This window comes from Mirounga angustirostris, unplaced genomic scaffold, assembly GCF_029215605.1.
Source record: "Mirounga angustirostris isolate CCGP_5_RB_7025 unplaced genomic scaffold, mMirAng1.0.hap1 SCAF_12, whole genome shotgun sequence".
Classification (NCBI taxonomy): Eukaryota; Metazoa; Chordata; class Mammalia; order Carnivora; family Phocidae; genus Mirounga; species Mirounga angustirostris.
The window spans coordinates 1,506,975-1,531,263 of NW_026991720.1; the positions used below are offsets into that span (position 1 = coordinate 1,506,975).

The following is a 24,289-nucleotide window of genomic DNA, read 5'->3' on the forward strand; positions in this document are numbered from 1 at the left end:
TGAGTTCAAGCCCCACATTATAATGAATTAAAAAAAAAAAAAGAAATGCTTCTTAGGACAACCAGTTTATTAATCCATGAAATTTCCAACAAAATATGCTTGACCAAGGTAAAAAAATTAACTCCAGCTCTTTGATAAACCCACTAACCTAATCCCCATTAACCAAAAGAACTACACCTCATTCCAATAAACTTAACCCACAATGTCAGGAATTTCAGAAAGCATGTCACACAGGTCATTGGTACCTAAACGTAAGTACCATATCTCTCCATGTTTTTTTAAGATTTTATTTATTTAGGGGCACCTAGGTGGCTCAGTCGTTGAGCGTCTGCCTTCGGCTCAGGTCATGATCCCAGGGTCCTGGGATCGAGCCCCACATCCGGCTCCCTGCTCCGTGGGAGGCCTGCTTCTCCCTCTCCCACTCCCCCTGCCTGTGTCCCCTCTCTTGCTCTCTGTCAAATAAATCAATAAAATATTTTTTAAAAATTTATTTATTTATTTATTTGACAAAGAGAGCACAAGCAGGGGGAGCAGCAGAGGCAGAGGGAGAAGCAGACTCCCTGCTGAGTACGGAGCCCGATGCACGACTCCATCCCAGGACCCTGAGATCACGACGTGATCTGAAGGCAGACACTTAACCCACTGAGCCACCCAGGCACCCCCTGTGCTCACTCTCAAATAAAATTTTTAAATAAATAAATAAATAAAAATACCAAAAACATTCTGTTCTTCTCGAGGTCTGCCCTCGGGGAAACTGTTCTACCACAGCCCATTGTACCTGGGTGCGGCCGGAAATACCCAACTCCAGTTCCCTCCAACCCTCCCTGTCCCGCCTGAGGGAGGGGAACTGGAAAACCCTGGTGAAGTGGACTAGAAGGTGGAGACCCACTCCTGGGACGGTGGAAACCTTCCGCTCCCCCCACCTGGCCTCCACATCACCGAAGGCCTGTGGGCGCAGCTGCTCTGGCACGTCCCTCATGCCCACCTTTAAACAAAACGTTACGAGGCACACTAGAAGGCAAGCCCAGGCAAGCCTCCGGACAGGGCAGACAGCACAGATACCGCAATCATCACACCAAGAACTGGGTAAACCTAGGATTAATACGCCAAGAGCTTAAATGCAGAATGCAGACACCACGCTAAAACAGATGGGTAATGTCAGCAGAGGTGAAAATTCTAGGAGTCAAAGAGAAATGCCAGGGATCAAAAGCCCCAGCAGAAATGAAGAATGCCTTTGATGAGCTTATTCATAAACTGGGCATGGCTGAGGAATCCGACAGAACGATGGAAACTCAGAAAACTGGACAAGGGGAAAAGCAGACTGACATTGGTGTGCCAACAAGCTGTGGGACAACAGGCAGGGACCAGAGCGGGGACCAGGGCGGGAGGAAGGAAGGAGTGTAAACAGTGCTCTGAAGCATCAATCAGCTCTGAAGCAATGTGAAGCAATAAATGAGAATTTCCCCCAAATTCACCAAACCACACATCCAGAAGATCAGAGATCATCATGTGGGATAAATGCCAAAAAAGTACACCTCAGCATTATCACGCTCCAACTTCAGAAAATCAAAGACGACAAAATCTTCAGAAGCCAGAGGGAAGGGGCGCCTGGGTGGCTCAATCGTTGGGCGTCCGCCTTCGGCTCAGGTCATGATCCTAGGGTGCTGGGATCGAGCCCCGCATCGGGATCCCTGCTCAGCCAGGAGCCTGCTTCTCCCCTCTCCCACTCCCCCTGCTTTGTGTTCCCTCTCTTTAAAATCTTTAAAAACCAAAAAAACAAAAAAAGCCAGAGGCAAAAAACACCTTACCTATAAGGAAACAAAAATAAGAACTGCGGGCACCTGGGGGGCTCAGTTGGTTAAGTGACTGCCTTTGGCTCAGGTTTAAGATCCTGGAGTCTCAGGATTGAGTCCCGCATCGGGCTCCCTGCTCAGCAGGGAGTCTGCTTCTCCCTCTGACACTCCTCCCTCTCATGCTATCCTTCTCTCTCCCTCTCAATAAATAAAATCTTTTAAAAAATAAATAAATAGGGCGCCTGGGTGGCTCAGTCGGTTAAGCGACTGCCTTCAGCTCAGGTCGTGATCCCAGGGTCCTGGGATCGAATCCCACATCGGGCTCCCCACTCTGCGGGGAGCCTGCTTCTCCCTCTCCCACTCCCCCTGCTTGTGTTCCCTCTCTGTCTCTGTCAAATAAATATATTAAATATTTTAAATAAATAAATAATTGCATCCATACAAGAAAGAAAGGGATGAATTTCTACGGGGGGGTGACCAACCAACCCCCAATTCTGCAGCCTGCAATATTATCCTTCAAAAGTGTATAAAGACTTTCTCTGGCCAACAAAAATTGAGGGAATTTGTTGCCAGATCTGCCGTGCGAGAAATACTAAAAGTCCTTCAAAGAGAAGGAAATGGATAGGACAAAAACTTAGATCAACCCAGATCAATGTAAGGAGCATCAGAGAAAGGATAAGTGGATATAAAATAAACGTTCCCCTATTCTTAATTGATCCCACAGAGAACACTTCAAACAGCAACAGTGTACTTCTGTGTGGACATGTGTTCAGGTGTAGGTGAAATGAACAGAACCGCATGGACAGGAGGGAAGAATGAGGAGCTGTCATAAGGCACCTGCCCTCCCCACCAGGCACTGGAGTGTCACGTGACTGCGCACTTAGGTTAGTTGTGAATGTACACTGCGGATGCGAGGGCAGCCAGCAAGAAAAAAAAAGGTAAAAAGGGTAACATGCTAAAACGGAAAGAAAATGCAAACAAACAAATAAATACTTAAGAAATCTAAAAAAAAGGAAAGAAAATAGAATCACATAAAATGTTCAATTAAAACCACAAAAAGCAGAAAACTTGTGGAAGACAAAAGCAGCAACAACCAGCACAGGCAAAACCCGTGAACATCAAGAATTTGTCCGATGTTAAGGCAATTAAGCCAACAGTCACTGTGGACATCACCGGCCTGAACGGAGCACTCTGACCCCGGCTGACAACGTCTCCCGCGCCGCTGACAGCCTGGCCCCCCTTCAGGCCATGGCTTTGCCCACTCACCCCACTAAGCACACGGGAGACCCAGGCACTCCTGAGAGTTACCCCCTCCCCCAACCTCCATTAACCAATCACCTACACTAACCACCAGTTACCCCATCTCCCCAACTTTCCCTTCTCCCCACCTGTCAGCACCCCCACCACAGAACCACAGTGGGCGGGTCTGTGCCCCATGCAAACCCTACAAGGGCTCCCACTTAACAGACTTTACCTATTCCTGGTCTGATTTGTACTTTTCAAGCCTATCACCTTTAACATTTTTAAAAATTGATTAATGGGGGAAGCGCCTGGGTGGCTCAGTAGTTGAGCATCCCCCTTTGGCTCAGGTCATGGTCCCAGGGTCCTGGGATCGAGTCCCGCATCGGGCTCCCTGCTCGGTGGGGAGTTTGCTTCTCCCTCTCCCCTCCCCCTGCTTGTGTTCCCTCTTTCGTCTCTGTCAAATAAATAAAATCTTTAAAAAAAATTAATGGGTATGCTGTAATATCCACAAAAACCACAAGTTAGAAATGCTAGTTATTTTTTCTGCAACAATATGGAGAAAAGTTGTTTCATTAATTTACTACCAAAAACTATCGTGCACATCATCTTACAGGGGACACAGCATCCAAGGCTGGCACCCTGATTTCATCCTATGTGCAAACCAGACCTCACCTTCCATCTGCACTCTGGCCTGAGTGTATCCTCTGTCTGGAATGCTTGCCCTGTGCCCCTACCAGGTGCATTCTTCATCCACATCCAAAGTCAAGGTTACCTCCTCACCCGAGGACACACTTCTGAGTAGCTTTCTCGACACGGGGTTGCATCTTATACATGCCTCCATTGTAACATTCATCAACTCATCATACCCACAGGCTCCTTGAGGGCAGGACCCACAGCACATTACCTTTAGGATCTCAGTAATCCAGTCCCCGACAAATAATGAGGCTTACTGAATTAATGGGTAGAGTTACTCTGCACTACAGAACTTCAGGGAACTAGTAAATAGTAAAGTTCCTTCGTGTTCCAATAGGTGAATAAGCTGAAGACCCATCTATTCCTCAATATGTATGCTGTACTCGGTAATGTAAATGTTGGTGTATAAAGGGTTTGCACTCCCTAATTAAATCTTCCAAAGGTTTCACTTTTACGGAGACTTCAGCAAATCAGCAAACATTCTGACTGGCTGCCACTTGGTCCAGACCAGGATCTTTTTCAGGTTTGGTCGGTCAGTAACACTCAGTACTCTCTGGAGGCCATCACTACCTACTTGCCTGAAGGTCAATTCTTGTACCAACATCGGAAACACACTAAAACCATTTTTTCCCAATCTGTGTTCACCCAAACAACAATGTATGTGACTTGAATGCACCTGCTGCCTATAAGGCTAAACCCAGGCAGTGAAAGCCATTTAAATTAGCATCCAGGGCGCCTGGGTGGCTCAGATGGTTAAGCGTCTGCCTTCGGCTCAGGTCATGATCCCAGGGTCCCGGGATCAAATCCCGCATCGGCCTCCCTCCTCAGTGGGGAGACTTCTTCTCCTTCTCCCACTCCCCCTATTCGTGCTTTCTCTGTCAAATAAATAAAATCTTTAAAAATAAATAAATAAATTAGCATCCAATTCGGGGCACCTGGGTAGCTCAGGTCATGATCCCAGGGTCCTAGGATCGAGCCCGGGATCGGGCTCCCTGCTTGGTGGGGAGCCTGCTTCTCCCTCTACTGTTCTACCTGCTTGTGCTCTCTCGCTGTCAAATAAATAAAATCTTTAAAAATTAAAATTAAATTTTAAAAAATAATTAGCATCCAATTCAACTTTTCATAGAGCACCCAAAGTTGAATTTAACAAATGAAAAATACATGTGAGGGCGCCTGGGTGGCTCAGTGAGTTAAGCATCTGCCTTCGGCTCGGGTCATGATCCCACAGTCCTGGGATCAAGTCCCACATTGAGCTCTCTGCTCAGCAAGGAGTCTGCTTCTCCCTCTCTCTCAAATAAAAAAAAAAAATACATGTGAAGTATAAAAATATACAAAGGTGACAATGTGACCTGATGAAGGGGTTAGCTACACAGCGGTCATCACACTGCAATATACAAATATATAAAACAATACACCTCAAACATACACTGTCACATGCCAATTTTATCTCAAAAAAAATAAAGAGTTCAGGATTAAATCACCAAAACGAGAAAACACACGTCTACAAGTGCAAACCCCTGTGGAAGTGGAGGCAACAAGAGCAGAGTTAGCAGCCAGCCGGGAAGCACCCAGCCGACATGGCCGAGGCCCTTCAGCGGCTCAGACGCCGGCAGGGCAGTTTCCCCCGTAACAGTGAAAACGGTCCCAGGGGGTGGCAGGCACTGGGACACAGCTAACAAAGGAGCCTGTCCTGTGTCAAGCATTAGCTCCGACACCAGAAGGGCAGGACTGCTGTCCCATGTGTCTGCGTCAGGAAACCCAGGGCCCCGAGTCGCTGTGCACCCCGGGGCCAGAGCTGCACACCACAGTGGGGGTGCGCACCAGGAGTCCAGAGCAGACCCTGGTCCTGCACACAGAGGCCGCCCTCCTCACCACCACGGTGTCGCACAAGCATCTCCCGAGGTACGCTGCAGGACTTTCTGCGACAGAAAAACGTGTAAGATGCTGCCTATCTGCCTTCCACGAAGGCTACACCACTTACATCCTAACCGGGGTCCGCAGCCTGAGGTTCCCCAGCCCTCAGAAACAGCACTAACCCGTCTGAACTTTCCAACCCGCTGAGTGAAGCCTGCTCTATTCTGCACCCATGAAGCGAAGCATCTTTTCATGTTCAAGAGCTATCTGACATGCTTCCACTGAACTACTGGGTCTACATCCTTTGCCCATTTTTCCACCTAAATGTTGGCCTTCGTGAATTTTTTTTTTTTTTAAACCAACTCATACAAAGGCCACTAGAAGCCAAGCTTTAACTATTTGTCAGTTGGGTACCACACATTGCTAGGGCTGAAAACAGGGGTCAGTCAATATAGAGTGCTCCTACCCACATAAAACTGAGTGCAACTCAGACTCTGCATTAAGTCCAGAAAGTACAGGGCAGGCACCACGGGGGCTCCAGAAAAAGGAACACGTACAAAGAGAAACCTACAAAGATGGCAGTCTCCAGAGAGTCACCTAGCATGTGTGGGGAAGGAATAAAAATTGTCTAATTGAAAATTCTTGGGGTGCCTGGGTGGCTCAGTCGTTGGGCATCTGCCTTCGGCTCAGGTCATGATCCCAGGGTCCTGGGATCGAGCCCCGCCATCGGGCTCCCTGCTCCGCGGGAAGCCTGCTTCTCCCTCTCCCACTCCCCCTTCTTGTGTTCCCTCTCTCGCTGTGTCTCTCTCTGTCAAATAAATAAATAAAATCTTTAAAAAAAGAAAATTCTTAGGTCCGATCCAAAAGAAGCCAACTCACCTAATACTATGTTAGCCTGTGAGTCTGCATTTTAAACAAGTACCCCAGATGATCGATACAAGTACTCATCTAGAATACAAACCCAAGGCTGCCAGTCTACTTATCAGAATGAACTCTGACTAAACCAAATTAGCAAAATAGTGAAATGTTACTGTATGCCCAATATATGCCACATATTATATATCCTTATCTCATCTTCTCAAGGAGAAGCCTGTATCCATTATACTGTACCCAAATGATCATGGACTAGTTTCTCTCTAGAAAGATGGATTCCCACGTCATTTCGGTTCCATTTCGACAGTCCTGTCAACACAGAGACGAATCCTGTGGTCTAAAGCTTTGGCTCATCTGAGGAGATAGCTGCTGGAATAAAGAGATTAGTCCTCACAACACACCTGCCCACTAAGCGTGAATGCCTTCTTCCCAGTCTTTGGATTAAGGGTCTCTTCCGTCTGACTCCTAAGGGTTCAACCCTGCCCATTAAGATTCTTTTCTCCGGGGCGCCTGGGTGGCTCAGTCATTAAGCATCTCCAGCTCAGGTCATGATCCCAGGGTCCTGGGATCGAGGCCCGCATCGGGCTCCCTGCTCAGCCGGAGAGCCTGCCTCTCCCTCTCCCACTCACCCTGCTTGTGTTCCCTCTCTCGCTGCCAAATAAATTCTTAAAAAAAAAAAAAAAGAAAGAAAATTCTCACTTTCTCCGAGTAGATGTTACAATTATGAAAAATGAGCTGGGGTATAAACACGCACAGTGCCCAAGATGCTCCCTCAGAGTGAAGGCTGGTGATTCATAATACCATTCCTCTACTGTTGCTTGCTACTTTAACCCATATATGATGACCTGGATACCAAAACACCAAGTTCTGATTCTCAAAGCAAAGTAAGCTACCATCTCCTACAGCTACTCCACAGGTGAATTAAGCTATTATTATTTGCATTACACGTTTTATTACTAGAGAATTCTTGATGGTAGAATTCTGGGTAAAATAAGGTCTGGTCCTTTTCTCTAAGTATCTGAGATTTCCCCTTTACTATCAAGAGAAAAAAGTGCATAGATTTCCCACCCAAACTGCCTTTACTAACTTCTATTCCTGTGTATCATTGAAAAAGTACCAGAAAGGTACTCTCTGGGCTCCCAAACCTCTTGGTTACCTTCAAAAACTCACTTTATTCACTCTTTAAGACTTCCTCTGACCAATTTAACCACCTCATTTTTCTCTAAGTACATGGACAATTTCTTCTTTTTTAAAGATTTTATTTATTTATTTGAGAGAGAGAGAGAGAGAGAACACATGAGAGGGGGGAGGGTCAGAGGGAGAAGCAGACTCCCTGCTGAGCAGGGAGCCCGGTGCGGGACTCGATCCCGGGACTCCAGGATCATGACCTGAGCCGAAGGCAGTCGCTTAACCAACTGAGCCACCCAGGCGCCCTGCATGGACAACTTCTAAGAATACAGCCCCTTGAATCAAATACTCCTTATCAACTGCAGGCAACAATCCGCAGAAAAAGAAAAGCTCTAGCTACAAAGAGAATACTCCTGCTCCAAAACAAAGATATAAGTTAAATGTAACAAAATATCCAAGGAAACCACTAAACCAGTACAAATTTACTATCCCCTCCCAAATACCACCTCCCTCCCCAGCCCACCCCCACCCCACAAACAAGCTGTAGACAGAAATGATCTCTGCGGGATAAGGCAAAGATGAAGCATGAAGGCTGGTCTCAGAGAAAACATGGGACCAGAACCCTCTCTTAATATTCCCTTTACCTAGGGGACCTCATGTGACTGAGGCGGCACTGCTTGGCTTCTGTGTACTCTCGTCCGTGAAACTTCTCTACTATCAGCTTTGACTATAAATACATCAGTGTTATTTGATGAGCTATGTAAGGTACTCCAGGATGAGTTAGCTCTAAAAAGCCGTTTTCTGCACAGCTTATTTGGCCCCCTTCAGTAACGAAACCTTGCTTTTACTACTTTGTAAAGGAGAGGGAAACCTCAAGAATACATGTGCCCAATGTGACTGCCATAAATACATCATCCTCTTAGACCTCTGAAGACTATCCCCGAGTCAAGGTACTCAAGCGTGGTATACGACTCAGACACCTCCACATTCCAAGGTGTTGGCCACCCACCAAATAAGATGTTACTGACAGAAGTGGCCCTCTTTCCACAAGACTTTTCTTAAATACCTCTCCACCTAACATCTAACAAACCTTGCTCTGCTTGCAAAAAAACAAAAACCTCCTTTGTTCCTTTCCAATCTGAGACTCAATGCTGAAAATGGGAGAAAACCTCCTTCTTGCACAATGCCTTTTCTTATCCACCCACAGACTGCCACTCATTATACATTATTTTTAACAACTCGAGCAAAAGGTCATATTATCCACTGAACACATTCCCTATCTTTAGCCTAAAAACCCAACAAATCAAAATACTCATTACTTCTATTAACTCAGAAAAAGGATAACTGTAAAGAAACCATTTTTAAGGTTTTATTTCTAAGTAATCTCTACACCCAACATGGGGTTCGAACTTATAACCAACCCGAGATCAAAAGTCACACGTTCTACCGACTGAGCCACCCAGGTGCCCCCAGAAACCATTTTTTTAAATGTTTAATTCTTGTGTGGCATGAAGCTAATTTAGTGGAATACTGTTTGCTTAATGGAAATGAAAGCCCACAAGACGTTTAACAATAAATAAATCAATCCAGGGGCACATGGGTGGCTCAGTCGGATAAGCATCTGCCTTCAGGGTCCTGGGATGGAGCCCCGCATCAGGCTCTCTGCTCAGGCATCAGGCTCTCTGCTCAGGCGGGAGTCTGCTTCTCCCTCTCCCTCTGCCGCTCCCCCTGCTTGTGCCTGCTTCGTCAAATAAATAAAATTTTAAAGAGGGAGGGAAAGAAAAGGAGAGAGAGAGAGAGGGAGGGAGAGGGGGAGCTGGAGAGAGAGAGAGAAAGAAAAGAAAAAAGAAAAGGAAAAAGAAAAGAAAAAAGAAAAAAATCTAGAGAAGTTCCCTATGTGTCATTTCATTACCTAAGAATTCCCATAATACTGGGGGGGGGGGCCGCACCCACACCGAAGTGAACTATCATTCCTTATCACAAACCATCTACTTATATATCTATCTTGTTACCCAATATGCCCTCAAGTATTCCTGAAACAAACAAGGAAGCTACTTCCCCTGAACTCAAGATCTGAGACCAACTGATTGCCAAAACGGGTAATTATCAACTATTAGGCACTTACGGTCACGACTAACCTCCTTTCATTAAAATAGAACATGTGGCAAGTACCCAGTCCTGGTACTTGTGAACTCAAATTGGGTATTTTTGCCCCTAACTTTCCTAAAGTCTGGATTCCATTATTAATCACAGAAGGGTAATGAGGACAAAGACAAACCAGGAAGGATCCAATCCAAACAAGGTTTTCTCAGCACTGTGGGTCTGGGACGATACCTTAGGCACAAACGGAGCACAGAAGTGATGATTCCAGGCCTAACCTAGAGGAACACACAGGAAGGTCCTGTAATCCTCTGTTGGTGAAAGGGAGAATGAGAATTTTAAAGGGTAAAAATCACACGCTACCTGAAAAAAAATCACCCTTCCAAATACAACTGATCCTTGCAACTGAACTTAAGAATCCTAAAAAACTGGAATATTTTGATAAACAAATACACACACACACACAAAAAAAACAAACACCCACAAACCCATGCAGTTCTACTGCCTCACAGCCTTTCAAAGTGGCTACTGTTTTTTACTTAGGATGGCCAAAACTCTTTACAAGTGTTCGGAGAGTAAAAGTTTTCAGAGAAAAACCAAGCTACGCCCAAATAAGGAATAGCTTTTCAAGTAAGATATTAGAGGTATAAATAAAATAGACTCCTCTCCACTTTTTTTTAGCCACCTTTTTACTTACCTTTTAACTACCTTTAAAATTTTTTTCAAGATTTTTAAGTAATCTCTAGACCCAACATGGAGCGCCAACTTACAACCCTGAGACCAAGAGTCACACGCACCACTGACCACTGACGGAGCCAGCTAGGAGCCCCCTACCTTTATAATTCTTTTTTTCCAGAAATTAATTTTCCCCACGTAAAAATGAGGTATTTTTTTAAGATTTATTTATTCGACAGAGAGAGAGAGAGAGATCACAAGTAGGCAGACAGGCAGGCAGAGGGAGAAGCAGGCTCCCCGCTGAGCACAGAGCCCGATGTGGGGCTCAATCCCAGGACCCTGTGATCATGACCTGAGCCGAAGGCAGGTGCTCAACCATCTGAGCCACCCAGGCGTCCCTAAAAATGAGGTATTTAAAGAAATAGTAAGAAAAATAATAGGTATTTTTTTAACTTACTTCTTTCTTAGGTAGGATATTAAAACAAAAAGGGTCTGGGGCGCCTGGGTGGCTCAGTCGTTAAGCATCTGCCTTCGGCTCAGGTCATGATCCCAGGGTCCTGGGATCGAGGCCCACATCGGGCTCCCTGCTCCATGGGAAGCCTGCTTCTCCCTCTCCCACTCCCCCTGCTTGTGTTCCCTCTCTCGCTGTGTCTGTCTCTGTCAAATAAATAAAATCTTAAAAATAAAATAAAAATAAAATAAAAATAAGACAAAAAGGGTCAACTGTGATTTTGTATGCCCCCTCCAAAAACACAAAGTTTGAAAAATACCTATAATCAATATATAATAAAAGCATCACAGTTCTCCAAGCTGAGTTACCCATTAAGTCATTTCCTCCAATTAGGCTTTTTTTTTTTTTTTTAAGATTTTATTTATTTATTTGACAGAGAGAGACATAGCGAGAGAGGGAACACAAGCAGGAGGAGCGGGAAAGGGAGAAGCAGGCTTCCCGCAGAGCAGGAAGCCCGATGCGGGGCTCGATCCCAGGACTCTGGGATCATGACCTGAGCCGAAGGCAGACGCTTAACGACTGAGCCACCCAGGCGCCCCTCCAATTAGGCTTTAAATGGTCTTTCCAGGGCACCTGGCTGACTCAGTTGGTAAGAACGTGTGACTCATCATCTTGGGGTTGGAGTTCAAGCCCCAAGTTGGGGGCAGAGATTACAATCAATTGTCCTTCCATTCCTACATTATTTCTACCACTGTTCTTATCATCACCAACCTTGCTGTTCTTCTCATTTACCTCCTGAATTTGAAGGTCTCACAAATCCTATTTATCAAAGGTAAGACAGCATTTGTTAATTCTTGCCAATGTTCCCATCCTAATTCCCTAATCAACCTGCAATTATGCCCATTTCACCACTAGGTGGTGTCCTGGACAAATTAAAAGCAAACCAGATTTCTAATGGACCACCCCCACCCTAAATTAGATTCATTTCCGAGATAAGAAAAAAAAAACAAAAAAAAAGATTTTCATATATCCTGTCAAAATATCAACTTACAAAAAGAAGCTGATTCCATTCACCTGATCCTTACCAACAGACATCAGAAAAGGCATGTCATCTTAACCATTAACCAACACAGCAGCTGACCTTTCATAGGCAGGCCCACCAGTGGAAGGTAACAGGGAACATCACCAAGGTAACAGTCAGCATTACACTGCAACCCTGAAAAACTGAATTTAAAATAACTCACTGCGAGTGCCTGGGTGGCTCAGTCGGTTAACTGCCTTTTGCTCAGGTCATGATCCCAGGATCCTGGGATTGAATTCCAGGTCCGGTTCCGTGCTCAGCAGGGGAGTCTGCTGCTGCTTCTCCCTCTGCCTCTGCCCGTGTGCTCTTTCTCTTTCATTCACTCTCTCTCAAATAAAATCCTTAAATAAATAACTCACTGAGTTTTAAAGAGCCCTCTTTAGGGCGCCTGGGTGGCTCAGTTGGTTAAGCAACTGCCTTCGGCTCAGGTCATGATCCTGGAGTCCCTGGATCGAGTCCCACATCGGGCTCCCTGCTCGGCAGGGAGCCTGCTTCTCCCTCTGACCCTCCCCCCTCTCATGTGCTCGCTCTCTCTCATTCTGTCTCAAATAAATAAAATCTTTAAAAAAAAAAAAAAAAAGCCCTCTTTAAAACTAAAAAATATGCACATGCCATCCCACCCCAAAACTGGTTTTTGAGTCTGTTGGATCAAAAACTACTGATGGTGGGGAACTGTATTTGTAACAATTGTATTTGTTTAAAACTGTCCAAAACAGAGTTAATACAGACGAAAATGGTTCTACTTCTAATTCTTACACCTACAAAAAATAATGGGTATGCTGAAAGAGAAAAGCTATTGTATGTCACTTAACTGCAGGTACATTGCCATTCCCTGTCCATAATTTAGTCTTCAGAATATTACTCAAACAATACTCCCCACCCAGCCCTCCAGCTAAGTCTGTCCTGCCGCCAGAAATACCTCTCAAATATATCAGTGTCACAAATTTAAAACACAGATTTTTTTTTTTAAAGGGTGCTGACCTCATCTTAAATTCTTTAAAGGCTCCTGAACTCCCAATCTTGCCATCTTCTACAGCAAAAAGTCGAGGCTGCTTAGGCCCATCTCAAAATCCAACTTCTCAGCCCGCACACCTATAAAACCACTCCACCAAGCTCCTTTACTTCCCGAATTCACATGTGCATAACCTAGATTATTCCACAGCTCACTAGATAATACGCATAAAAAGCATTCATCTTTTTGTTTCACACCATACAAACACCCAAAGCAGCATGAAGTCCGGATTAAATGTCCCAGGGGAAACCTGAGGGTGGGCTAGAGCCTGGGAGAGACGGGACTCAAACATGATGCGCATGATCACTAGAAACAATGATTAGACCTGAAAAGCAATCAGCAACAAGTTCAAGTGGTAAGGTTTTGTTCTCCCTCCTTCTGTTGTCACTTTTTGTCGTCGCTGTGGGGCGTTTAACCCCAATCTTTACTAACACTTGCCAGCCTTCTAAGACGCCGGCCAGACCTGAGACAGAAAGGGTGAGAAACGCGGCGGCCCCGAGCCCTCGCGCTGCTGTGACCGTCCCCCACGGCCACGTCCCCTCCGAGTTGATGCGAGAAAGGGACGAGCTTCACATCTCTTGCCGACGGCCTTTTCGAGACAACACAAGGTTTGCAGTGGACTCTTCCTGCGTCAACTCTCTCCTTACTTGGGCAAAAGTTGCTATAAACTACGGTACACTTGGAGGTCAAACCAAGCAAACCGGCCTTTTCAGCTGAAGTCAGACGTTTTGCTCAGCAACCAACTTCTGAAACCTCCCTGGACGTTCCGGGAACGCGGCTCCGCGGCTCCCGGAGCCGCTTCCTGGTCTCCGTGCTTCGGGGCGCGGCCTCCCGCGAGGCTGCTGCTCCTCCTGAAAACCTACCCCGTTTCTGGCTCCACGGCCATCCCCGCGGGGCTTCAAAACAAGGGGAAGAACAGCCCCTCCCGCCGCAGGGCCCCTGCCGCTGCCGAGCCCGGGCCCGCACGGGCCCCGGCCCAACCGCCGGCGCGGGGCGGGCCAAGGGCGAACGCCGCCCCGACTCGCGGAGCCCCCGGCCCCGCGCCGGGACCCGCGCGCCCCAGCCCGACGCCCACCCCTGACCCGCAGGCCCAGCCGCCGGCCCCGGGAACCCGAAGTCCACCCCCGACCCGCGAGCCCCGGCGCCCCCCGCCTGACGCCCACCCTGGCCCACCCCGGGCCCCTGGCCACCGGCAGACGCCCACCCCCGAAACCCGGCCCCGCAGCAGGCCCCAGGGCCGCGACCCCGGCCCGAGCCGACTCCCCGGCCCCACAGCGCCCGAGCCCGACCCCGCCCGCGGGCGGCCCTCACCGAGGACAGAGAGCCGGCGGCGAGCGGGAGGCGCGGCGGGGCGGCGGCCGGGTCCCTTCGACTCCGGCACGGCGGCGCTGGCGGCGCTGGCGGCGGTGGCGGCGGCGGCGGCGGCGGCGGCTCCTCGCGCTTTCCTTTCTCTCCTTTCTCCGACAACAAACAGGAAGTGCGTCATGCGGCGGCGGCGCGGCGACGTGCACTTCCGCCCGGCCCTGTCGCCGCGCATGCGCCCGCCCCGCCCGCCTTCCCGAAGGTTCCTTGAGGCCGGACTTGGGCGGGGGCGGAGGGGAGCAGCCCCCGCGAGCGCTCCCCGGCGTCCCCGACCCGGGCGGCGGCGGCCGGTCGAGGTGGCCTGGCCTGGCCCGCGGCCGTCGGCCTCCCCCAGTGTCCGCCCGCCGCGGCCGCCTGCAACGCTGGCTGGCGGGGAAACCCGCCGCCCGGGACAGGCCTCTTTGACGTTGATTAGCCCAGGCGGTCATGTTTAGAAACTGCGGGCCCAGGTGTCGGTCTGAGCCGAAGCGATCCGTTTGTAAGCGGGCGTTTCTGTGCAGGGGGGACGTGGCGTGCGAGCCCCTGCCTGCGCGCCTCTCCCGCTCCGCTCCTGGCGCCGACCCCCCGCGCCCACCCCTGCCTGCGCGCCTCTCCCGCTCCGCTCCTGGAGCGGACCCCCCGCGCCCACCCCTGCCTGCGCTCCTCTGCTGCACCCCTCCTGGCGGTGACACCCCCCCCCGCGCCCACCCCTGCCTGCGCTCCTCTGCTGCACCCCTCCTGGCGGTGACACCCCCCCCCCGCGCCCACCCCTGCCTGCGCGCCTCGCCCGCTCCCCTCCTGGAGCCGACCCCCCGCGCCCACCCCTGCCTGCGCGCCTCTCCCGCTCCCCTCCTGGAGCGGACCCCCCGCGCCCACCCCTGCCTGCGCGCCTCTCCCGCTCCCCTCCTGGAGCGGACCCCCCGCGCCCACCCCTGCCTGCGCTCCTCTGCTGCACCCCTCCTGGCGGTGACACCCCCCCCCGCGCCCACCCCTGCCTGCGCGCCTCTCCCGCTCCCCTCCTGGAGCGGACCCCCCGCGCCCACCCCTGCCTGCGCTCCTCTGCTGCACCCCTCCTGGCGGTGACACCCCCCCCCGCGCCCACCCCTGCCTGCGCGCCTCTCCCGCTCCCCTCCTGGAGCGGACCCCCCGCGCCCACCCCTGCCTGCGCTCCTCTGCTGCACCCCTCCTGGCGGTGACACCCCCCCCCCCGCGCCCACCCCTGCCTGCGCGCCTCGCCCGCTCCCCTCCTGGAGCCGACCCCCCGCGCCCACCCCTGCCTGCGCTCCTCTGCTGCACCCCTCCTGGCGGTGACACACCCCCCCCCGCGCCCACCCCTGCCTGCGCGCCTCTCCCGCTCCCCTCCTGGAGCGGACCCCCCGCGCCCACCCCTGCCTGCGCTCCTCTGCTGCACCCCTCCTGGCGGTGACACCCCCCCCCCGCGCCCACCCCTGCCTGCGCGCCTCTCCCGCTCCCCTCCTGGAGCGGACCCCCCGCGCCCACCCCTGCCTGCGCGCCTCTCCCGCTCCCCTCCTGGAGCGGACCCCTCGCGCCCACCCCTGCCTGCGCTCCTCTGCTGCACCCCTCCTGGCGGTGACACACCCCCCCCCCCGCGCCCACCCCTGCCTGCGCGCCTCTCCCGCTCCCCTCCTGGAGCGGACCCCCCGCGCCCACCCCTGCCTGCGCTCCTCTGCTGCACCCCTCCTGGTGGTGACACCCCCCCCCCGCGCCCACCCCTGCCTGCGCGCCTCTCCCGCTCCCCTCCTGGAGCGGACCCCCCGCGCCCACCCCTGCCTGCGCGCCTCTCCCGCTCCCCTCCTGGAGCGGACCCCCCGCGCCCACCCCTGCCTGCGCTCCTCTGCTGCACCCCTCCTGGCGGTGACACCCCCCCCCGCGCCCACCCCTGCCTGCGCGCCTCTCCCGCTCCCCTCCTGGAGCGGACCCCCCGCGCCCACCCCTGCCTGCGCTCCTCTGCTGCACCCCTCCTGGCGGTGACACCCCCCCCCCGCGCCCACCCCTGCCTGCGCGCCTCGCCCGCTCCCCTCCTGGAGCCGACCCCCACTCCCACCCCTGCATGCGCCCCTCTCCCACTCCCCTCCTGGAGCCGACCCCCCACGCCCACCCCTGCATGCGCTCTTCTGCTGCTCCCCTCCTGCAGCCGACCCCCCGCGCCCACCCCTGCCTGCGCGCCTCGCCCGCTCCCCTCCTGGAGCCGACCCCCCGCGCCCACCCCTGCCTGCGCGCCTCTCCCGCTCCCCTCCTGCAGCCGACCCCCCGCGCCCACCCCTGCCTGCGCGCCTCTCCCGCTCCCCTCCTGGAGCCGACCCCCCACGCCCACCCCTGCATGCCATCCTCTGGCTTCCGCTCGGGCCGTTTTGAAGGTGGGGCCTTGGACCGTTTCAGGGAGCCCGTCGGTTTTCCTGGGTGTCTCCTATGTATGCAGGAGACTTTGTTAAACTTCTGTTTGCTTTCTTCCTGTTACTCGGTCTTAGGTCAATTTACTTAGTAGAAGAGCAAAGAACCTAGGAGCAAAGAAGGGACAACTCTTCTCCCAACCTCCCCAACTGATCTAAGGCCTTGAGATCCTTTAGTAAAAGATACTTTCAACGTTTTTTATTGATAGCATCTGACTAATAACCTTCACTATAGGCATCTGGAAGGCTTAGGTAGCCCTGGCTCTAGGTTTTCCTACTCTGGGGCCTAAGGGCAGGCTGCCCCAAGATGGGCCACTCTGGCATGAAGGTTATTTTGAGCTGAAGGCAACGGGGACCCTGTGGGCTCAACAGAATTTTTTTGCCCCTTCCTTAATTACATAGGAGAATCTAAATTGGGAGTCTTTCCAAGAACACTGGTCATTACCAGAGATAAATTTTATCTGAGGGACCCATCCAATGGCAGGACAAACAGCTAATTAGCAAACATTTGCTTTTTCTTATTGCCCTGTGAATTACATTCCTTCCTTCAAAGTCCCAGACCCTTACCTTTTTCTTAATTCGGGATGACATATATACCTCATTTTGTCTGACTGTCTCTGGAATTTCCCTCTGTGGATGCCCCATGTGTAAGCTGTTAAATTTGATTTTTTTCCTGCTAATCTATATCTCATGTTAATTTGATCCTGATCCAGGTAGAAGGACCTTGAAGAGAAGAGGAATTCTTGCTCCCTGGTACTACTTAAAAACAAAAGATTGTTTTATATTGTGTATATTCTTTTCTTGTGTTTCTTTTTTTTTTTTTTTAAGATTTATTTATTTATTTGAGAGAACGAGAATGAGAGAGAGTACATGAGAGGGGGGAGGGTCAGAGGGAGAAGCAGGCTCCTCGCTGAGCAGGGAGCCTGATGCGGGACTCGATCCAGGGACTCCAGGATCATGACCTGAGCCAAAGGCAGTCGCTCAACCAACTGAGCCACCCAGGCGCCCATCTTTTCTTGTGTTTCTTAAATATTCATTGTATCACTTACACCATAGTTTTTAGTAAGTGACCAGTTAGCAAAAGAAAGCAAAAAAAATGTCTTTATCTGAGTCAGTTTCCTATTCTTTCTTTTAGTAGGTTATAAGAATGGTCAAAAGGAAGGAATAACACAATATTTGCTATTGGTATGGACACCTCACGATAAAACCCAAGCAGAGACTGGAATTTAATTCAGGTCTATGCACAGTTTGGCTCTGTCACGTGTAACAGTATATACCAGCCGGCTGATGGAGTTTCAGGTCCCTTCCAGGGCTGGCAGTCCTATCATGTGACAATTCATGTTTAAATAAGTCCCTACAGCAAGTGTGAGCTCATCTTGAAATGCAGACAGGACAGAAACATGAATTTTATTTTATTTTTTGAAACATGAATTTTAAATAGTAAGTGGCAGGCTAGCTACAAATAACTTGTTCATCCTCCCTCCAAAAAAAAAAAATTATTAAAACATCTGTCAGTGCAGTGAACTGTATTATCAAAAAACCAAGTAGGAACAAAAAGAAAAACCAACTAGGACAAAACAAGGCTCCCGCCCTGATGGGATCCACGTGGTGCTCTGGGTGTACAGAAATAAACATTATATGACATGGCATTATTTGAACATTAAATGACATGGCAACATTTAAGTGACTCTTAAAAGAAAAAAAAACTCTTTTAAGTAAAAAACAGGAAGAATCTTTCAAAATAAGATTGAGGATTTATTCCAAGATTAATGTTAGCCCAGATGGTGATGCTACTGGAAACTCCAGAGTAGGATCACCTCAAAATGGAACAGCAAGGATTTAAACTGGGCTGAAGCACATTTTTAGAGAGGGATGAGGAGACAGAGTGCCGAGCAGGAAGGCGGCCTGCAGGGAGTGCGCAGGTCAGCCTGCTGGGTACAAAGGCTTCAAACCCTGAGGATGGAAAATAATTGCCTGTGTGGACGGCAAGGACTTTACTCCCTATCTGGTGGGAAAGGGAAGCCAAGCATAGACACACCTGTGGTTTGCAGGGTGGGCAGAAGACTAGGGAGACTCTGTGACTTGGTTGCCTCATCTGTAAAATGGGGATAATAAGCTTGCGGTGAGGTCATCTCAGCCTGGCCCAGAGTAATGCTCAGTAAATGATAGTTCTTCTGTGTCACGGCCTCTTTGAGAAGCTGATAAAAGGTACAAACTTCTCCCCAGAAAAACGTGCACCTGACAGGAAGGAATCGGCAGACCTCACACACACCCTGCGCACACTCACCCGGCCAAGCCCATCCCAGAGTCGGAGAACCCCAGCTGAAGGTCCTGAATGACAGCTTGGCAATTTTTATCAAACTGTGAAATTTATGTTTGATTCAAGAACAACATTTGTAGAAATTTCCCAAAGACGATAAATGCAGGAAAGAAAGAGAACAAAGGGTACCTACAAGGTTATTGATCACAGCTTTGCCAGACAACCAGCTGCTCCTTCCCAGGAAATAACCAGGCCAGCCATAAAGATAATAATGCTGCTCTATTTCTTTCTTTTTTTTTAAGATTTTTTTATTTATGTATTTGAGAGAGAGAGTGAGCGAGAGAGTACAGGAACAGGGGCAGAGGCAGAGGGAGAAGTAGGCTTCCCGCCAAGCAGGGAGCCCGAAGCAGGGCTCGATCCCAGGACCCTGAGCCGAAGGCAGTCGCTTAACCAACTGAGCCACCCAGGCACCCCTGGGTGGCTCAGTCTTTAAGCGTCTGCCTTCGGCTCAGGTCATGATCCTGGAGTCCCGGAATCGAGTCCCGCATCGGGCTCCCTGCTCAGCAGGGAGTCTGCTTCTCCCTCTCCTGCTCCCCCCTCTTGTGCTCTTTCTCTCTCTCTCTCTCTCAAATAAATAAAATCTTTAAAAAAAAAAAAAAGACTGAGCCACCCAGGCGCCCCAGTGCTGTTCTATTTCTTGACAACAAACACATCCAAGATACATTAAGATAGTGGGTATAATGTGAAACCATCTTTATAAAATTATATTCCTGTGTGTGTGTGTGTAGGTGAAAGTGGACTTCGGCTGCCTCCATTCTGACTTCAAACTTTCCAGTGGGTTCTTCTTTCCAGCTGGTCCCTTGGCTTAGGCGGAAGACCCTGAGGACAAAGCATTCTCTGGTGGGAACCGAAACTCCCCCCTGGAGCATAAGGACTGCCTGGGCCAGCGAGACCCCTGCGTGATTGACTCCAAAACAGTGATCCATTTGACTTTTAGGGCCTGCAGGGACCCACCCTCCTTTGCCCCACATTTTCCTTCTATAAACCCAGAAGTATTCCAGCTAGTGTCTTTGAGACACTAGCCCGCTGTCTTCCCAGCGTTGGCCTCACTGAAGTAAATTCTTCTTTCGCCGCCACTCATCTCTCTACCTTTGGATTTTGTCAGCGGCCAGTGGCTGAACCTGTTGTGTTTGGGACCCCTGGAACCAGGTGCTCATGCACTCCCTGTGACCCAGCTACGTTATGGGTAAGAGGCTTCTCTGAGGAGAAGAGCATTGGTGCAGAAGTTCACGAGATTCCCCAGTGACTGTGGGCAGCCAAGGACCGGGGCTGACAGCGGACGCCCTGCGGAAAGAGCATGCAGCTAGAATGTGTTGCTACCAGACTTCTTCCTTCCTTCTGTGGCGGAACATTGTAACCTCTGCAGCTGAGGGTTCCCTTCGCAAGTGAAAGGGGCCTTGAGGAATGAGCGAGGGGCAGCATTTGTCCCAAGAGAGCGGGCGGCGGCAAATCATGTTGGGACAACTGAAAGAAACCACGACGCTGACAACTTTGGAAGTGTTCCGGACTCCACAGGAGCAGTCATGAGGATCTGCTCGACCAGACGTGCTAGGGCCAAGGAAAGGGAAAATAAACTCAATTCCGCACAGCTAAGGTATTTAACCGGGAGATGGGCATAGACACTGGGTAATCAAGGGAGGGGCCGGCTTGGGGGAGTGAAGAGAGAGCTAAGGTGTGGGCCCTGAGGAGGGAGCATGGTGAAGGGGGTGTAACTAAAACTACAGGGAAGACAAGGTCACCAGTTATTACCTGGGGCTTCAAAGACCCATCAAAGCTGAAATTGTTAGAGGACTTGGTGGGACAGGTAGGTCGTCAGAGCCGGGGTCCCCAACAAGAAAATAAGGAGTGAGGACAGCTAAAATAAAACTGCACTGACGTCCTGTTCTGCACTTAGACAGGACCCCACCAGCACTCTGTTCTGCAGCCTTGGCAGAAAAGATTTCTGCAAAACATCCTTAAATAAGACAACCACAAGGCTTGTGTCCCCACTGATGTGGGAAACGAAGGCAGAAGGAAACACAGATAAAATTAAATGTCCTTATCACCTGCAGCCCATTGACAAATACTTGAGGCAGGCAGAGTATCGTGTTCCTGCAGGAAGCTCCAGTCTTCATGTTAATGCTCTGCCAGAGGGAAAAGCAACCTTAGTTTGATAATAGCCAGGTCTCCAGTATCCTGTGAATCTTCTCTAGCATATGAAAATCCTTTTGGAACTTTCCTTATCTTTACTTCCCCCAACCCCAAAGAATAGAATCAATTGCTACTCATTATCATACGGTTTCACTTATACGTGGAACATAAGGAATAGCATGGAGGACATTAGGAGAAGGAAGGGAAAAATGAACGGGGGGAATCGGAGGGGGAGACGAACCATGAGAGACTATGGACTCTGAGAAACAAACTGAGGGTTTTAGAGGGGAGGGGGGTAGGGGGATGGGTTAGCCCGGTGATGGGTATTAAGGAGAGCATGTACTGGGTGTTATATGAAAACAATGAATTGTGGATCACTACATCAAAAACGAATGATGTATTGTATGGTGACTATCATAACATAGAAAAAAAAAGCCTAAAAAAAAAAAATTCCCAGGGCAGCAGCTCCTTCTGCCCACAGGTCCTGTCACTGTGCTTTAATAAAACCATTTTGCACCAAAGGCGTCGCAAGAATTCTTTCTAGGTCATCACTCTGGACCACATCAGACCTCACCAAAAAATATTCAAAAACTACATCGCCTAGCACAGGCAAGGGGCAGTTAAGACACAAGTCCCCAGATGTCAGCAAAAAAAGACCATCAGCATGTAGACATGAATCTGATAGGTAGACAGATGTGTGATCAAAGCCATGATTGGCACAACTGAGTACACCCTGGTTGCTTAAGAATGTTCCGCAGAGGGGCGCCTGGCTCAGTCGTTGGGCGTCTGCCTTCGGCTCAGGTCATGATCCCAGCCAGGGTCCTGGGATCAAGCCCCGCATCAGGCTCCCCGCTAGGCGGGAAGCCTGCTTCTCCCTCTCCCACTCCCCCTGCTTGTGGTCCCTCTTTCGCTGTGTCTCTCTGTCAAATAAATAAATAAAATCTTAAAAAAAAAAAAAAAAAGAATGTGCCGCAGAAGAGTGCATGAAAACCCCTAAACTTAGAAACTCCGAGGGCGGGCGCCTGGGTGGCTCAGTTGGTTAAGCAACTGCCTTCAGCTTAGGTCATGATCCTGGAGTCCCAGGATCGGGTCCTGCATCGGGCTCCCTGCTCAGCGAGGAGCCTGCTTCTCCCTTTGACCCTCCCCCCTCTCATGTACTCCCTCTCATTCTCGCTCTCTCAAATAAATGAATAAATCGTTAAAAAAAAAAAAAAAAAAGAAACTCCGAGGGCAACCACTCGGGCCCCCTCCCTCTCTGGGAGCTTTGTACTATCGCTCAGTAAACATTGCTTTGCTGCCCACCACTCTTGCCTGGTCTACCCCTTCATTCTTGGAAGCGGCGTGACCAAGAACTACGGGAAGGCAGACAATTCCAGCAACAAAATCGAGGTCTGAGAGGCTCCTCACCTGGGAGGAGAAGGAGAAGCTAAAGGAGGGGTAGCAGGCAGCAGGGGAGCCCAGGAAATGGTGCGGAAAAAAAGGCTGGGTTAATACCAAGTTCAAAACAAAGGAGAGATCAGAACATTCAGGATGAAAGTGCGGGTGGCCTTTGATGGGTACCTGCAGGAGTCTGGTCCTTGCCCCGAATGGCAGAGGGGGGGAGCTCCAGTGGCGCAATCGGTTAGCGCGCGGTACTTATACAACAGTCCGAATGGCAGAGGGGTGCTTCATGGGGACCCAGGCAGGGTTGGGGGCATTTGTCCTGGAATAGACCAAGGAAGAAAGTCAGTGGCTGGAGAAGGAAGGTCAAGGAAAGGCTTGGGGTTTCTCCAGTTGTGTTTTGTTGTTTCTGCTGTTGCCCCCAAAGGCCCTCCAGCACATTTCCAGCCAAAGCCAGTGGGCACAACAGAACAGGAGAGAAAAGCAATCGGTAAAGGAGTTCCTTCTCGGAGGAGGTCCAGAGCTTCAGGACAAAGCTTGAACGCAGGGAACTCACTTTGAAAAAGAGGGATTTACAGCTGTTCCTTCAAAACACAGGAAGAAGAAAAGGTCGAGACAGGTGGGACCACTGGGAAGGAGTCAGCGTGGCGATCGGAGATGGACGATCTTAGGGAACACGGGGGGTTGCGAGACACGGTGCACATGCGTGAGAGTTGAGCAGTAGAGAAGTTCCCTAATCTTCTGAAAGGAAACAGGAATAGTGAGGAACTCATTAAATCTTGAAGCTCTCACACTGCCGTCTCTGGGGCAGTTGGGTTCTTTCAGGAAATGGGGAAAGAACAGAGGACTAACCCAGCGGCCTGAGAAGGAAAACCAGCTGCTTTTTTTTTTTTTTAAAGATTTTATTTATTTATTTGAGAGAGAGAGAATGAGAGACAGAGGGCATGAGAGGGAGGAGGGTCAGAGGGAGAAGCAGACTCCCTGCCGAGCAGGGAGCCCGATGCGGGACAGCCCGATGCGGGACTCGATCCAGGGACTCCAGGATCATGACCTGAGCCGAAGGCAGTCGCTTAACCAACTGAGCCACCCAGGCACCCAAACCAACTGCTTTTGAGTAGTGGCCACCTGGCATGATACCTGAATTTACCCTTGTGCCCGGCGTCCCCTGAACGCCCTATAAAACGTCAATGTTGATGATGCCGTGACTTTTACCATGCCGTGAGCCTCAGTTTCCCTGCCTGTAAAATACAAAGAGTGACAGCTACCATACCTCCATGGATGTTGGAATAGTTCTTTGAGATCCCCAGATAAAAGGAATCACGAAAACACAAGGTATTCTATGAGAATGCGCTATTTCACATACATATTTAATGTATTTTCCTTTAACAAAAACACCACCTCCAAAGCCTCTAGGAAACACATGTCAATCAAAAATCTCAAAGGCCACCCAAGACTTCATCACCCGCAAAGAAGCTGACATATATAAGCAGTTTACAGTTTAGATTTCCTGCCCTCAAAACACACTGCCCACAGTTTGTATCAGAAATAGCTGCTTAAGGGCGCCTGGGTGGCTCAGTCAGTTGAGCACCTGCCTTCGGCTCAGGTCATGATCCCGGGGTCCTGGGATCGAGCCCCTGTTTGGTTGGAAGCCTGCTTCTCCCTCTGCCCCTCCCCCATTCATTCTCTCTCTCTCTCTCTCTCTCCTAAATAAATAAAATCTTAAAAAAGAAAAAAAGAAATAACAGCTTAATTCTTGGTCAAACACCTGAAACAGTCTGTCCACATACTGCAGGGTTATTCAGACC

General features: G+C 50.1%; 1 protein-coding gene and 1 long non-coding RNA gene across 13 annotated transcripts in view; one reads left to right on the forward strand and one right to left on the reverse strand.

The window, feature by feature from the left end:
• DNAJB6 (DnaJ heat shock protein family (Hsp40) member B6) overlaps positions 1-14,374 on the reverse strand; it is a 68,399-nt gene extending 54,025 nt beyond the window's left edge. For 4 of the 12 annotated variants that reach the window (XM_064575653.1, XM_064575649.1, XM_064575660.1 and 1 more), the window contains exon 1: positions 14,214-14,374. The gene's annotated coding sequence lies outside the window, so the exon portion shown is untranslated. The remainder of the gene's footprint in view (positions 1-14,213) is intronic. The other 8 variants (XM_064575651.1, XM_064575654.1, XM_064575655.1 and 5 more) reach the window with 3 other exon arrangements.
• Positions 14,375-14,473: 99 nt separating this feature from the next.
• Positions 14,474-21,625, forward strand: LOC123835134 (uncharacterized). Its single transcript, XR_006788654.3, has 3 exons — positions 14,474-14,742; positions 17,368-17,407; positions 19,703-21,625. It is a non-coding gene; the product is annotated as an uncharacterized LOC123835134 (long non-coding RNA).
• The last annotated feature ends 2,664 nt before the right edge of the window (positions 21,626-24,289 follow it).